Below are 18,355 nucleotides of genomic sequence, written 5' to 3' on the forward strand. Positions count from 1 at the left end.
CAATTTCTGTCTACAAGATGATGGTCTTCAAGACCTGCCACATCTCTGTATGGAGCCAAAACATATATTTCCAATTTTTCCTAAATATTCTTCAATTGAATATCCAGAAAACTCAATATCTTTCAGTTTAAATCTGAATTTATGGGGGTTCCCTGATGGTTCAGTGGTTAAAGACTGTGCTTCCAATGCAGGGGTTGTGGGTTCGATCCCTGGTGAGGAAACTAAGATCCCACATGCTGCGTGGTATGGCCAAATAAAAATAAAAATTGAAAAAAGTATGAATTTATGATTTCCTCAAGATAAGAATGAGACACTTTCTTTTCACTGCTTTCACAATTTTAGTTAATAGCAGTTTTATTTATTCAGGCACCTAAACACATGGTCAAATGTGACTGTATTTTTTTTCCTGATTTTAAAAATCCAGCAGATTACCATATTCTGTCAGCTAAGGATCCCAAATATCACATAAATCATGTATGCTATCTCCATTTTCTAATGCTACTGCATTAATTTGTGTTTTTAATATTTCTTCCTTGGATGTCTATAGTAGTCTCACCTTGGCATTCTAAAACAATGACTATGTCACTATTTCTTAATTCTGATTTCCTCAATGCTTTTGGTCACATTGCCAGAAAATAAAATCCATAACTAAGATATCTAGCTTCTCTTTCATCATCTGTAAAATGACAGCTAATTTACCAAAGTTTTAATGGCATTCAAAATATAAAATTAAAAAACATTTGACACAAGCTACTTAGACCAGTGACTGGTATGTAACTGCTTAAGAAATGGTAACTATTTTCATTATCATTAGTAAGTTACACAAAACCCTTGATATTTGAAACCTTGACTACATTTTCAAACTAATATTACTCAAACTTCCATGTAGTTTAAACTCACCCTAATGTATCCCAGTAGCCCTGTTAATGACTGAACTCCAACCCATCCTTTGGGATTCTGATCAAACATCATCTGCTTTGTAAACCATTGCCTGTTCTCTCTGGACAGTTAGGCATTTTCTCTTTCTTCTCTAAAGTAATATATAATGTGTGTATTAAATTGTTATATATATTTTTCAATATTTTTACAATTTATTTCCTTCCCTAAACTGAGTTTCTAAAGATCTGGTACCTGAGCTATTATTGTACATTTTCTGTGCTTAAATGTCTAGTTAAATTAATGGAAACTTTAGTTATTAAATATAATCAAATAAGAAACATGAGATTAAAATATGCATTAAAACACTTGGTTGAAAATTAGAAATAATGACACTTCCAAAATGAGTTAAAATAGTATTTTTTCATAATTTTCTAATATTACCCTCACACTTTCTTAACACACTCTCCTTAGACTAACTAGATAAGAAAAATTGTAGTTTCAATTTCCCTTGTTTATATACTTACATGAATGACTATATCCTAATAAAGCTGTCTTTTATAGCTTTATTTTCTAAAGAAAAATACTCTAAATATAATCTTCAACTTGTTTTTCTTTTCTTTTGTTAAATCATGGATATACCTACAAATCTGTAGCTAGAGTGATCAGTGATCCAACAATATCTTCTTTTTTAAAAAGAATTGTTTATTTATTTAGTAAAGAATAGCTGATTTACAATATTATATTGGTTTCTGGTATACAATAGACTGCTGTGATATTTTTATAGATTATACTTCATTTAGAGTTATTACAAAACTGGCTATATTTACCTATGCTGTACAATATATCCTACTTTCTTATCTATTTTGTACATAGTAGTTTGTACCTCTTAATCCCATACCCTTATCTTGTCCCTCTCCAGTGATAACCACTAGTTTATTCTCTGTGTCTGTTTCTGTTTTGTTACATACATTCATTTGTTTCACTTTTTAGATTTCATATATAAGTGATAAAATAGAGAATTGGTCTTTATCTGATATTTCACTAAGCATAATACTCTCTAGGTCTATCCAAGTTTTTGCAAATGAGAGAATCTCATTCTTTTTTATGGCTGAGTAATATCCTATTATATATAGATATAGACACACACACATACACACACACACAAACACACACACACACACACCACAATCTTCTTTATCCACTCATCTGTTGATGGACATTAGGATGCTTCCATATCTTGGCCTTTGTAAATAATGCTGTGAACATTGGGGTGCATATATATTTTCAAAACAATGTTTTCATTTTTTTTCCAGTTATATACCCAGGAGTAGAATTGCTAGATCATATGGTAGTGCTATTTTTATTTTATTTATTTATTTATTGTTTTTTTGATGTCTGATCTTATTATTTGTTACTTTAGAACATCTCATTTTTGACTAGACTCAGATTTAGAGGTAGAAGCTCTCAGAAAGGACAGCCTCGACTCTTGGAAGTCTGTTCCTGGCATTTTTCTTTGGCCTCCTTCATTCCCCTGGCCAAAAGTTTAGTATATTCTGTAGCCTTTTCCTTATTTTTCTTAGTCGCTGTTCCTTCAGAGCAATATGCCAACGTTTTTGTTGCAGAACATGTGGAGTAATAAGATGCTGAATCTTGGGTACTTTTGTCCTAGGTTTCTTACCTTGCTTGTTTATGAGCTTCCTCACAAGATACTGGCAGACATTGTCTTCTTTAGAGAGATTGAAAAGCTTGTAGATTCTGCTAGCTCTTTTGGGCCCCAGATAACGAGGCACAGTAGTATCAGTGAGTCCAGGAATATCCTTCTCCCCTTTTTTTATGGTGACCCAGTTGAACACTCAGATTGGCATCCACAATGCAACCCTGTACAGATTTGCACTTTCTTTCTTCAGTCCTCCTTGGTCTGTAACAGGAATGCCCATTACTCAGTAGCAGGCAGACTTGGTCGTGGATCAAGACACCTGCTTCCTGGTGAAACCTTGTTTGTCATTCCCACCACTGATTCAAACCACATAACCCTTCCATTCTTCAGCCAGAACATCAGTAGCAACTTCTGTGGCCATACCTTTCTCATAAAAGGTATGAAGTTTTCATTCATTGTCCACTTCAATGAGTTTCTGACAACCAGTGGCTTGGAAAGAGATATTCACCTTTGTCCTGAAGCAGCTAATGGCCTCCAAGTCACCGTGAAGAAGAGTGGTAGTACTATTTTCAGTTTGAGGAAGCTCCATACTGTTTTCCATAGTGGCTGCACCAATTTACATTCCCACCAACAGTGTACAAGAGTTCCCTTTTCTCTACATCCTAGCCAACATTTATTTGTAGATTTTTGATGATAGCCATTCTGATAGGTGTGAGGTGATATCTCACTGTGGTTTACATTTGCGTTTCTCTGATGATTAATGATGTTAACCATCTTTTCATGTGCCTGTTGGCCATCTGTATGTCTTCTTTGGAAAAATGTCTATTCAGGTCTTCTGCTTTATATATATATATATATATATATATATATATATATATATATACAGTTCTGTGAGCTGTTTATATATTTTGGATATTAACCCCTTATCAGTAATATCATTTGTAAATATTTTCTCCCATTAAGAATGTTGTCTTTTCATTTTGTCAATGATTTGTTTTGCTGTGTAAAAGCTTTTAAGTTTAATTAGGTCCCATTTATTTAGTTTTGTGTTATTTCTTTTGATTTAAAAAAAACATTGTTATGATTTATATTAATGAGTGTTCTGCCTATGTTCTCTTTTAGGAGTTTTATGGTTTCAGGTCTTACAGTTAAGTCTTTAATCCATTCTGAGCTTATTTTTGTATATGATGTGAGGAAATGGCCTAATTCGTTTACATGTATCTGTTTGGTTTTTCCAGTACCACTTATTGAAGAGACTGTCTTTTCTTCATTATATATTCTTTTCTTTTATTTATTTATTTTTGTCTGCATTGGGTCTTCGTTGCTGTGCACAGGCTTTCTCTAGCTGTGGCCAGTGGGGGTTACTTTTCGTTGCAGTGCACAGGCTTCTCATTATGGTGGCTTCTCTTGCTGTGGAGCATGGGCTCTAGGCATGTGGGCTTCAGTAGTTGTAGCACGTGGGTTCAGTAGTTGTGGTGCACAGGCTTAGTTGCTCCATGGCATGTGGGATCTACCTGGACCAGGGCTCAAACCTGTACCCCTTGCATTGGCAGGCAGATTATTAACCACTGTGCCAGGGAAGTCCCTCTCCATTGTATATTCTTGCCTCCTTTTTAGTAAATTAACTGGCCATAGGTGCATGGGTTTATTTCTGGACTCTCTATTCAGTTCCCTCAATCTGAGTCTGTTTTTGTGCCAGTACTATATTGTTTTGATTACTGTAGCTTTGTAGTATAGTCTTAAGTCAGGAAATTTGATACCTCCAGCTTTGTTCTTTTTTTTCAAGATTGCTTTGGCAATTCTGGGTCTTTTGTGATTCCATATCAATTTTAAGATTATTTGTTATAGTTCTGTGAAAAATGTCATGGATATTTTGATAGGGATTGTGTTAAATCTGTAGATTGATTTGGGTAGTATACACAGCTTAACAATATTAACGATTTTCTTAATTTACTTATCACCTAAGCACACACACATACAAATTTCACATATATGACATCATAAATATATGTAGGAGGTTTCTGAGAAGTTTCTTTACTTTTTATTTTTTTCTTTCCTTTTTCTCCAAAAATATTGTCCTAAACCACACATACACTCAATAATAGACATAAGGTTATGTTTCATATTTATATATCATCATAAACATATAGAAAATTATAAAATATACACATTTGTAACCACATGCTTTCAGAAATGTATTATTGTAGGAATATTTGTCTCAATTCACATTGTTGCCTTCTTTTGCCATTACAGTGTTTCAGCACACATGTATATCCATTAATGCTTCTATTTCATTTTTTTTTTTAAATCACAGGAGCAGGCTTGATGAATACAAGAGCAAATGCATCTCTAAATTTTGATATTGTGGTACAATTTGCATTTGCCTTAACAATGAATAAAAGCACCCTACATATACCTGTGAAAGTCTGATGGTGGTGAAACAATTTAGCAACTTTACTAAATTTTAATTTCTCTACTTTGCAAATAGGGCAACCTCTTGGTAGCTAACACCCATTGTTGCTGGTTTGCATTCTTGCCCTAAAGCACCAACTGGACTTTATACTACTCTATTAGCCTTTGCTTGGCAGGGTGGAGAGCAGGGAGAGAGAGATAGACAGACAAACAGAGACAGAGACAGAGAGGGAGGGAATGAGTTTAAGAAACTGGCTTATGCTATTGTGGAGTTCAGCAAGTCCAGAATCTGCAGTGTAGGCTAGCAGGCTGGGGACCTAGGGAAGAGTTGATGCGACAGCCTGAGTTGGAAGGAAGTATGCTGGTAGAATTCTCTTTTCTTCAGAGGAGGTCAGTCTTTTTCTATTAAGTACTTCAACTAATTTGATGAGGTCCATTCACATTATGAAGTATAATTGGCTTTACCCAAAATCTACTGATTTAAATGTTAATCTCATCTAAACAATACTTCACAGAAATATCTGGAATAATATTTGACCAACTATCTGAGTACAGTGAAGAGCCAGGCTGACAACTAAGTTTAACCACAACAACTATGTATATGATTTCATCTTCCTACACACAAGGAAACTGAGACCCAGTACTGTCAAAATGCTGTGTTAAATCAAAAACAGACACTTTACATTTAACTAATTTTGTAGCTGAAACTACTAGTTTTCCCCCAGAGTATTTTCTTCCCTTCTTTCTTAGAAATAGAATTCTGGAATTATTTGGATACATGGTCATTTGGAATAAACACTGTATTTCCAAGACTTACTTGGAAATAGTTGTAGTCATGTGACTAAGATCTAGCCAATGGAATCAAAGAATATTTATCAGCTGTCTTTTCCAAGAAGTATCTTTAATAAGAATGGGTGTGTTCTTCAGTTTTCTTTTATCACAATTGAATCTGGAGTAAATTAACATGCTAAGTATGGCAGACTAGGTAGATACTAGTAAACTGGTTTCCTTTATAAAAGCTTTAGACTGCTGTCATATTCAATTTGCTTGAGGAAGAAAGATGTTTCTATGTTGATTAAGTCACTATTATATTAGGCTTTTTATTACTAACAGGTAAATATTACACTTGTTTTAGATAAACTCTGGTGGCTGATCACAATGTGCCTTTCTATGTTCTATACAAATCTTTCTACTTACATAGAATGGCCCACTAACTCATTCTCAAATAAAGTTGTTTTTCAATGATATTTTTTCCATGCTACCAATTATCTGGCATGACTTTCCAATGAATTATGAACATATTTCACTTCCATTAATTAAGGAAATATAAAATTTTAAGGTACATTTACAAATCAATGATCTACATGATATACTGACACATTGTGGGAGAGTCCTAGAAGTTTCCCAGTTATTTAGACAAAATATCAAATAGCTTAAGACCTTTATCACTTTTAAACAAGGATTTTTTTCTAATTCTGCTTACTCATGATTTTGTTTAAAAAAAAAAACAATCAAAACAGTAAAGTTAAAGCCATTGCAATCCTTTTGTTCTAATAATATTACAGATTTTTATAAAATCAGTGTTTTTATGATGCTGGAGTAATATATCTATTCAATTTTTCTTTCAAACATTCATTCATTTATCCAGCTATTTATTCTATGAAAGAATTAACAAGAATCGACTGAATACCAGCTCTGAGGATAAACGTATACATAAGGCACAGGGTCTGCTTTCAAGCTTCTGGTAATCTTTGAAGAAAAAAAAGATATTTATCATGCCATGTATCAGATACATGAAAGGAATAAGTATAGGATATTACTGTTGCTAACTTAATGTTGGTTTTAATAATTCTCTCTATTGATGTCCTCCCATGAGAAGTAGAAACCTGGAGCTGTGAATATTGATTTCTCAATGCCTGGAGTTTTTCCTCTTTAGAATTGCTGAGAAACTAAGAGAAGAATGGAGAGTCATTTGGACATAGATTAATGGACACCTCTTTAACGTGGATCCACAGGGACTTTCAAAATTTCTCTGGTCATTATATGGCTAGCACCAATATCTCAAGAAGCTTGGCACTCATTTTTTTTTTTCCTTTAAACAACAGTTTTGTGGTAAGAATGAATCCCTAGGGGTGTATAAAGTGTCAGTTGTTTGTATTCAAAAGAATACTCTTCTCAGGCTGCAGTGGTAAATATTACTCTTTCTTTCTTAAGTAACTCATGTCGCCTGAGTCTAGGAAGAAATAACATAGACACGGTTTGTCAATATATCTCAGAAGAAAATATCACAGATGTGTCCCATCCTTTTCAAGTTCAACCTGTACCCCCAATGGATTTATCAATATTTCATGTTGATAAAAACAAACGGGGTGAGGATGAGATTTGATCAGATTTGATGAGTCTTAAAGGAGGAAATAGAACTTAGCAGTATCTGATAAAACTGTTAAATGGCTGAAAATAACCATAAGATATTCTGAAACCTTTACAGGCACGCTTCTGCAGTTTTCATGATGTTATGGGTGGTAAGTAGAGGTACATAAATGTGAATCATTTTACTCATTTGTTTAGGAAATGTAAAATGATTAATTTAGTCAAGTAAAGAAACTTTTCATTTCATAAATGTAGGTAGGCTTTGTCTTGAAGTTATGGATTATTGAGTAATTAGAAGAATCCATGGGCATTTGTGAGTGAGATTTTTTTTTAATTTATAAAAAATATCTCCAGAGTTGGACAACAAAAAACCCTTGCTCAGAAGAGAAACAAAACAGAGTTCATAGCTGAAAGAATTCAAGAAGTCAGGGAGAATTGAAAAAGACTAAGCAAATATTATAAAGAGATGCCGGAGTAAAAGAAAAAGACATATTTAGACTTATGACCTTAATATTTTCAAGTAGAGAGAAAGCAGAAAACCTTTCATCAGAAATCAAGATTATTGTCTGACTTACTTCACTTAGTATGATAATCTCTAGTTGCATCCATGTTGCTGCAAATGGCATTATTTCGTTCCTTTTTATGTCTGAGTGGTACTCCATTGTATATATGTACCAGATCTTCATCCATTCATCTGTTGATGGACATTTAGGTTGCTTCCACATCTTGCTTCCAGTGCTGCTATTAACACTGGTGTGCATGTATCTTTTTGAATTAGAGTTTTCATATTTTCCAGATATATGCCCAGGAGTGGAACTGCTGGATCATATGTTTATTTTCAGTTTTTTAAGGAACCTCCATACTGTTTTCCATAGTCACTGAACCAACAGTGACATTCCCACCAACAGTATAGGATGGTTCCCTTTTCTCCACACCCTCTCCAGCACTTATTATTTGTAGACTTTTTGATGATGGCCATTCTGACCTGTGTGAGGTAGTACCTCACTGTATTTTTTATTTGCATTTCTGTAATAATTAATGATGCTGAGCATCTTTTCATGTGCCTGTGGGCCATCTGTATGTCTTCTTTGAAGAAATGTCTACTTAGGTCTTCTGCCTCTTTTTTTCTTGTGTTTTTTTGGGTTTTTGTTATTGAGCTGTATAAGCTGTTTGTATATTTTGGAAATTAATTCCTTGTGGGTAACAGGTCACATCATTTGCAAATATTTTCTCCCATTCCATAGTTTGTCTTTTTGTTTTGTTTATGTTTTCCTTTGATGTGCAAAAGTTTTAAGTTTACATAGGTCCCATTTGTTTATTTTTGCTTTTGTTTTCATTAGTCTAGGAGAGAGATCCCCCCAAAAATATTGCTGCGATATATGTCAAAGAGTGTTCTGCCTATATTTTCCTCTAGGAATTTTATAGTATCTGGTCTTATATTTAGGTCTTTAATCCATTTTGAATTTATTTTTGTATATGGTGTTACAGAATATTCTAACTTCATTATTTTAAATGTAGCTGTCCAGTACCCAGTACCATTTATTGAAGCGACTGTATTTTCTCCCTTGCATATTTTTGCCTCCTTTGTCATAGATTAAGTCAGATTGAGAAAGACAATTATCATATGATATCACTTTTATGTGGAATCTTTAAAAATTATACAAATGAATTTACTTACAAAACAGAAATAGATTCATAGAAAACAAACTTATGATTACTAAAGGGAAAAGGGTGTCAGGATAAATTAGGAATTGGGGATTAACAGATATACACTACTATATATAAAATAGACAACAAGGACCTACTGTAAAGCACAGGGAACTACATTCAATATTTTATAATAACCTATAATGGAAAAGAATGTGAAAAACAATAAAAATATATAAATATAAATATATAAATTGATTCAGTTTTCTGTACACCTGAAACATTATAAATCAACTATACTTCAGTTTAAAAAAAAAAATTAAATAAAATAAAGCAGCTAATGGATGACCATTCTTGATGCTCCTAGTAAAAAATTACAACATGACAGTTACAGCCTGAATGTATAGATGACAAACAAGTCTCTGACTTACCTTCATCTAATATGAACTGCCATGTTGTTTTTGGTTTATGGAATCTAAACCTCTTTCTAAAGTTGATGCTATCTGACTCCAGTCCCCAGATCTGTCAAGTCCTGGACCTGGTCTCTAAACCTGATGTTCTTTTAAACTAAAAATACTAGAGCTAATTATAAATTACCATTGGTTCTCAGTTTTAAACATATCTCTTTTAATCATATGCTTGAGTTATTGATAAATTCATGGCCTAAAGTAGGACCAGCCTATTTTTCTACTGTTTCTCTTATAATCATCTTCTAGAAAATAGTCTTCTATTTAATCTCAAAACCTGGGCTTGGAGTCTTTATGTTAGCTGAAAGACTTGTCTGGTGCCAACTTTTTGCCTGTCTATATTCCTATGGATTATTCCCAAATTTCCATTATATTCATTCACAAGTAATCTGATGAACTTTAAAAATATTGAAATGATTAAACCATAACTTGATGGCTTTACAAATTCATTATATAACATTTTTTCTACTTGAAACTTCTCTTAAGTTTTTAATTGCATGTGTACCCCCAATTAATTAAAATAAATAATATGGTAGCCAACCCACAGAACTGTGAGAAAGGTATACATATTTTTGTGTTAAGACACTAAGTTTTGGGATGGCTTGTTATGTGATAATAGATAACTGCTGCATAAACAGATGAACTAATGCAGAAATGGGCTGCTGCCATAACCAAAATTTAAACTATGTGGCTTGAATTTGATATAAAGCAACAAGCTCAGTCTGATAATGCAATACAGAAACTGTTAGAAAAGCTTAGAAAATGACAACTTACATTTGTAATAATGAAATAATTGAAAAATGTTGTCTGTGATGACTTGGAACATAAAAACATGCATATATTATTCTTGTAAATGGTATAAGATTATTACCAGGTAAAAATTTAGAAGTATCATTGGCTTTTTAAAATTATCAATGGTAATATACAAGAAAGATATTAACTAAACTCAAATATTAGAGTTTGCAGAAATAATTTAGAGAGAATATAAATGATCCAAAACATTCTGATTTAGAAAATAACACTTGGTTATCAATTCCAGGCTCTCAAGTTTCAAAAGATTTTTAGACCAAGAGATAGCCTCAAGGTCAAAAGAAAATTCAAGATGCAGGCAAGAACCAATGATTAAGACTACTGAGTAACTTAAATTGATGCCTAGTACACTCCCTCAACTAGACAAAAAGTCTTCTAAAAATCTTAAGAACATTGTCTTGCAGCAGCCTGAAATTTCCAAAGTTTATAGATACCTACCTCAATTATGAGTGTGATGATTGAGGAAAGCAAAGGAACACCAGTCATGTTTATGGGAAACCCACAGGATCTTTAAGAAAGTTGTATTGGTGAAAGTGATGCCAACTTGGACTAAAAAGTTTCAAATGCAAAATTTTTTAAAAAAGGGTCTTTCAGCCCCTACCATGCTATGAAAAGGAAGTAGGTTAAGAAAGACACTAAGCTACACACATGACATATTTTATAGAAAAAAAAGTTAGATCATAGGCCAGATATCCCCAGATAACAATGGACCAGATGCTACTTTAGGGCAGAATACAGGCCAAATCAAGAAATATTTGATAACTTCAGATTTGGGAGCACTTTTTGGCTGCCACATTGCTATGGAACAGTGATTGCCATGTACCTACCATTTTTTCCATTTTCAAATGTGAGTGTTTATATGACTGTTACTCTGTCCTTACATAATCATTGTATGTTGGTTGCATTATAAGTCAATGAGAGACTCATCTGAGAAACCATCTCTGCATACAATTTTAAAGCATGAGATTCTGAACTCATTATCTGATGTCATGATTGAATGAGACATTTGGGAGTGTTGGGAGTTAATATATGTATTTTTATGTTGGAGGGGACATAAATCAACTGGAAGAAAATTACTGTAGATTGCTCACATTAATATGTTCTCCTTTTTATTAAAGTATAAGTAATAATACTCCTTTTTATGTGTATATATCTTGATAGTTTCCTGCCACAATGACACTTACACAATATGTCTTCAGACTTCTTTGGCCAATGGAATACAAGAAAAGTCAAGCCAGTGAATTTTTAAAAATATTTATACATATGGGCTTGCCCCCTTTTGCTGTTTTTGGTATCATATGACTTCTATATGAAGAATTTTCAACTAGTCTGCTGTATGATTAGAGACATGTAACTCAATTTCATCTGTTATGTCATCCAACAACAGCCTGCCAACTTCCAGATAAGTGATTAAATCCATCCTACATTATCTAGCTATCTGCTGACATAATAGATTGTTTCAGTCACATCAGCAAGTTCAAGCAAGTTTAGCTGAGCCAGTTCAAACATAAAGTATCAATAACTCAACCCACAGAATCTTGAGATGAATGATTTTTAAGAGCCTGTATTTTTCAGTGTTTTGTTGTAAGCCAAAGGTAACTGATAGAAATAACTGGACATGTTTCATAATATATTTTGAACTAGATAATAAAGATTTATCCAATGCAATTGACTTGAAAACACAAATCATTTTATAGGAACCCTGGTATTATATTAATATTGATAAGATGAAGAATAATAAAATAGAATCAGTAGAAGAAAATAGAGAAAGGAAATAATTATTTCAGATTTTCACACTGAAAAGGAGATACATTTTAAGATAGTTGCATAACATAAGGTGTGGAATTTGTAGGATAATAGTATAGATTAACCAATTACAAGGACACTGAACATTTAAAAATTATTTTCTAAGGGATTTTTAGATTTGAAGCAATTTTACGAGAGATAAACTCAGTACGAAAATATGAACAAGTTGTGTAGTGCAATATGTCAAAAAGTTTAGTGATAAAATCAGTCAATTTTGTCTTAGAAGTAACTACTATGTCACTACCATACGCAAGAATTCATTCTGGGTAATGAAGGTACAAACATACAATCACTTTCCTTAATGAGCCTAGTGTCTACTAGGTGATTAGAAAATATATTTAGGAGATATTTAGCTCAAAAAAAGGCTATATAATTATTATTTGTTTCTTTGATTATTATAAAATAAATAATATCAGACAAGATTTGAAGTCAGATATGAACAATATAATATACAGTGACAGTCTGGAGTCTCATTGTTAACAAGAACCTGAGCATGCAACAGAATAAAATTATGACTTTTAATATTAACATCTGGTTACTTCTCCATTAACTCTGTGTTTCAGGGAAAAAACTGTCTGAGAATTACTATACCACTAAAGCTACTTGGCCAGTTTGTTAGAGACTATATTTTATTCCTAGCATGTAAAGTGGACAAAATCTAACAAACTGGCCAAGCAGCTTTAGGTAGAGTAACTCTACTTCAGACTTGCACATTGATTTCTGAGTTTTTCAATGAAAACTGCAAATAAGAGACATAATCAAATGCTCTGTTTCAAGCTGAGGGGGTTCTCAATTAGGAAAAGATGGTTACAAAGTCACTATCTTTAAAAATAAATAAATAAGTTAAATCACTGATTGTGAAGGAAATAACAGATTACCTAGATGCTACACATTGTGTAATTCAAGGTTAACATTTTATGGGTTGGTACTTATTGGTGATCCTAGAAAGCTTCTGGAAATACCATAGATAGACTAAGGCTAATTTGGAAAAAATGTTTGCATATTCTAAATCTCTCCACATCATGAAAAAAAGACATAACTGTGGCTGTCTTCTATTAGGACCCAGACCTAATGAAAAATTAACTTTTGCTTTGGTTCCCAGATGATTATGAGGCAAACATTTTATAAAGTCCATGGCCCTTTCTTCATGAACTGTTATTGCCAGTGAGTAGAGACACTTCCAATTATGTCCATGTGTTTTCCTTTCCTCAATCCAGGGGCCTGATCTATCATGGGAATGCTAATTCTGACTTTATTCGGGAGAAAGTAGTTTTATCACATTAAGCAACTATTATTTATCAAAAATTTAAATGATCTATTTATTGATATTATTTTGATGCTGCATGCTTCTAATTTTTTCAGGTAGAAGAGATGAGGCCATTGGTGGCTTCTACTATCTCTGAGGATGCCTTCTTGAAACCTCCCCTTAGTGCAAAAGCACAACTGGCAGGTGATTTAGTCATGCTCTCTTCAACTGAATCTCCTTCTTGAAATATAGGCATCAAAGAAGAGTCTGAACTTTTGTGTGACCTGATATACAGTTTGATATTTTAAACCCTATGCTTTCAGCAAGGCAAGATTTTAGCCTTATTGTATTATTCAGTATTATTCTATGATAAAATGGCCTGTTGTCTTTGTACCACATCTTCCTCCAGCCTGAGATTGTCACTGTCACCAAAGAGATAACTGCACAGATAGAACTGTTTCTACAATTGGTTAACAAAACTTCAAGTCTTCACAGGATCAAGGACAAAGAGTAAAAGGAGTTGGTGTACTCTCCTCCCTCCCCAGCATGAAAATTGTCACAGGCATTGAATCAACACTACCCTTACAAGAAAGAAGGTGAAAGTGTTAGGGGCATGCCTTTTACACACTCTGGACAATGATTATCTTCTCACAGTCTGTACATAAACCTCATCAGGAACAGTTTTCTGAAGGTGCAATCTGCCTCTTTAGTAAGAAACAGCAAAAGTAACTTTCAAATGTTAAATATATGGTCATCTGGTTTTAGTGTAGTCTGGTTACAAAAAAAACAAAAAAACAAAAAAACAAAAAACCTCTAAATGACAGTCTTATCTCTGTTAAAATAGAAAGACAATTTCCAAATAGTAAGCTTTTGTTCACCGGTATGTTATTGTGACTGTTAAAAAGATAACTTTATTTTTGGTGTTGTCAACCACTTTCTTCATATCCTGTTCTAACTCACTGGTGAATCTAACCACCTTCTTCCTGTTTCAGTAGGGCTCCCTTACTTCCTTGATATATACATTCAATTCAAAACTTTTAAAAATTATTATTTTATAGTATCTTCCTGCTTGAGAATTTTGAAATTGGTGCTAAGGATTGTGTCTCTAAAAGTCAATGCTGCCATTTCTGCTGCTATTCTTCCCTTCCCCTCTTAGTTTATCTGTCACGTATACCAAGTTGGTCCACCCCAACTGGTTACATCTACTACCCAAGGAAGCCTTATAATCAAGAAGACCTCTGACATTACAGACTTTACCATCAAGTATCTTTATTGAGGTTTCAAGAAGCCAAAAATGCCTTGTGTGCCCTTTGAAATTTGTAATACATGAATAAGGGAGGAAATGTCTCCATCTCTATTTTCATTTAAGGCTCTTAGAGAGTTAGCAAAGTATAGTGAGATAGATTCTTTCACATAAAAACCTCTATTTATTTGTCTTTGAAACCCCATCTCTCTAGAATAGGATTTCCTGAAGTTGGTACTATTGATATTTTAGGCATAACTCTTACTGGGGTGGGGGAGCTTCCTTTGCATTGTAGATGTTTAACAGCATCCCTAGTACTACTCTGTGGGTATAGATAATATCCTCATCATTTATAGCAAACAAAGATATCTCCAGACATTGTCAAATATTTCCTGAGTGTCAAAAGTGAGAACTACTAGTTAAAAACCACTGCTACAGAATTTGAGTATCATTACATGGGGCTAATCCATGGAACAGATCTGAGTGAAATATATTTTCACTAAAATCACATTTCCCTCCAAATAAGATTTTATTACTAAGAAAAGTTTGCCTGAGTGATTCCTCTCTTATGGTACCCACAGTATACCTGCCTGTCAGTGAACCTCCCAAACATGCCTGGATACATCTATTTCATATGCTGAAAAACTGGGTTTTCAACCTTGGCTTCTTCATGACGTTTTTTATTTGTCACCATAGTCAACAAATTGCATGTAAAAAAAGCATATGATGAAATGAGCAATGATTTTAAAATTACTACTAAATGCTTAATCATCTATACTCTGTCAGAAAAATATAATAGTTCATATTGTTGAGATGACCCCAATCTCTCCAACAAAAAAGATAAGCTTAAAAAAGTATAAATATAATGAGCTTCAGATATCCAGCAACTTGAAATTCTAAGAAATTTTGAACATTTTTTTTGCAATGTGTCTAATTTGTGTGCTGTCAAAATCTCCTAAATAATCATGTGAGATGAAAAAAGATATGTTTCAGATATGGAATGTTTCAGAGTTATAATCAGATGATCAGTCAGATGTGAAAAAAATAAGTTTGGAACATTCTGTTCCCTTCATTTTTTTCCTGGCAATACGTGGGTTATTTTTAAATTTTAGGTATGATTTTTGTACTGTTCTGAAAGCATGTGTGTGTATTTAAGCTTTAAGTCCTAGCCTTGGCTTTAAATGGACAATGATAGGCTTCAAACTGGGTAAATAGAATGATTTTTGGTTACACAGAAAAATTGAATTTTAAAAGGCCTAAGTAAATTATGTTGGTTGGTCTTTTCTTCTGGAGATGTATTAGTCTTCTGTCACTTCCTGCAACTGAGTTGATTAATTTGCCCTAGAGGCAGGACAGGAATAAAGATGCAGACATAGAGAATGGACTTGAGGACACGGGGAGGGGAAAGGGTAAGCTGGGACGACGAAGTGAGAGAGTGGCATGGACATATATACATTACCAAATGTAAAATAGATACCTGGTGGGAAGCAGCCGCATAGCACTGTTTGCGGAGATCAGCTTGATGCTTTGTGACCACCTAGAGGTGTGGGATAGGGAGGGTGAGAGGGAGACGCAAGAGGGAGGGGATATGCAGATATATGTATACGTATAACTGATTCACTTTGTTATACAGCAGAAACTAACACAACGTTGTAAAGCAATTATACTCCAATAAAGATGTTAAAAGTAAAAGAAAAGACTGGAAACCAAAACACCTTCCAGCCCTAGTAAGGTCAGTGGTTCTCAAGGTTGAATCTCTTGGTGAGTTGACTCAGTATCACCTGAGAACTTTTTAGAACAGTAACTTGTCTGACTGCCTTATCCCAACAAATGTCCTCCTCCTTCCCCATCCTCATCTATTTAATGATAAATTGTGGGTGTGGGAACCAACAATCTGTGGTTTAACAAGAATTTCCAATGCTACTAATGCATGATCAAGATTGCAAACCACTGAGTTAAGGAAACTGGAAAACTCAGATAATTAATATGGTTTGGTGAAGACTAAAGACTACAGCAAATTATTAGAGAATGTGTATCCTGTTTTAAACCTGTTGTTTTCAATTTAACACTCCGCTAGTTCAAAAAATAAAAAAAACAACTTTCTGTAGGATAATTCTGCCTATTCTACCTACATGCTGCCAGTTTTTAAGGATTTTAAACCTATGCTGTTCTTTTTTAACTCACAGACTCATTTTATACTAATAATTATGTCACTTTTCCTACTTTCTCGGTTTTAATTTTATGCATCACCTGAACCATGTCGTTCAGGTCCTAACTTCATGAATTAGCTATTTTTAGAAAGTGTTATGTAATGTGATCTAAAATATTTATTCAAGAATTAAAAAGTCACTTTTTATATCTGCAAATGCTCCTGTGTTATAGTCATCAAATAACATGATAAAATATTTTAAAAATCAATTGAATTAGAAAAACACCAACTATTCAGTGGTTGATGGGTTATTTTGACCCTCAGCAAAGAAATAGAAAAAGCCAACTGCAACTCTGGTATTTAAAAATAGGTAATCTTCTAGCAGTTCTGATTTTTTAAAATTTTAATTCAATTGTTCTTATGGTTAGTGGTGCTAAAATTTTTATATTGAATTTTAACATGATTTTATTTTCTATATTTAAAGAGTTATTTTCACTCCATAGAAAATAGGAACTAGAGGTTTCTTGCAAGTCTTTGCAGGTATTCTGGTATTTTTTAATGGCATTTTCTTAACTAGGTGATTAGAAAAATGGCACATTAATGAATTACTCATAGGGTGATTGGCCAAGGTCACTGGAGCAAAATTTTATAAATCTAAACCTTGTTTTTTTCCCAGAATGCAATAAAATCTAGTTTATAATAAATGAAATATGTGAACTCAACCTCAGGGATGTAAAAAGTCAGCTGAAAGCCCTGGTTTATGTGGTAAATTTCCTGCATGTGAAATGTCAGGGATGATTTTTAGACTTATACTCGGTTATATTGCTTCAAAAATTAATTTATTTAAATATTTCCTTTAATGCCAACATTTTTGGATGATAAAAATAATTAAGGGATGAGACTGCTATTATTCACTTGATACTGTAAAAAATTTAAATACCCACAAAGTATAGACATACCAGAATTTGAACTTCTAACCTTTCACAATATTGTCTAAACATCTTGTTTTCTAAGCTGTGCAGGGGTTTTGTTTTGTTTTGGTTTGGTTTTAATAAGAACGTGGGATTTTGTGTGTGTGTATATGCTGAGAACGCTTAAGGATCTAGTCTCTTGGCAAATTTCAGGTATACAATATTGTTAACTATGATCACCATGTTATACATTAGATCCTTAGAACATACTCAATTTCTAAATGAAAGTTTGCATCTTTTCTCTCCCCATTTCTCCCACACCCTAAGTCCTGGCAACCACCATTATATTCTCTGGTTCTGAGTTCAAATTTTTTTAATTATCAGATATTAGTTTTTAGATTAATATTTAAATTTTAGATCTCACACCTAAGTGATATATATATATATATATATATATATATATATATATAAATTGGAAAAAAGGATCTTGACTCAAAATTAAATTTCTAAAAATCAGTTTTCCAAAAAATAAAATAAAATAAAAAATCATTTTTTCCTAGAAAAAAGCTTACTTTAATTATTAATTTTAAAGTGTTTAAACCAAAAACATACAAGTCTTTTCATTTTAAAATGTTATGCTTCTGACAGTTTTGAGTTTATATTTTTGTGTTTTAAACTTTGGATAAGAAAATTAGTCAAATCGGTAAATAGGTGTGTGTGTGTGTGTGTGTGTGTGTGTGTGTGTGTGTGTGTGTGTG

At 33.1% G+C, this 18,355-nt stretch overlaps 1 pseudogene; it reads right to left on the minus strand.

Moving 5' to 3' along the window:
• Window positions 1-2,305: 2,305 nt before the first annotated feature.
• Window positions 2,306-16,796, minus strand: LOC114890238 (annotated as a pseudogene).
• Window positions 16,797-18,355: the final 1,559 nt, after the last annotated feature.

The sequence above is a fragment of the Monodon monoceros genome, unplaced genomic scaffold (assembly GCF_005190385.1).
Source record: "Monodon monoceros isolate NGI ecotype Baffin Bay Population unplaced genomic scaffold, NGI_Narwhal_1 Super_Scaffold_11, whole genome shotgun sequence".
In the NCBI taxonomy this organism is placed as follows: Eukaryota; Metazoa; Chordata; class Mammalia; order Artiodactyla; family Monodontidae; genus Monodon; species Monodon monoceros.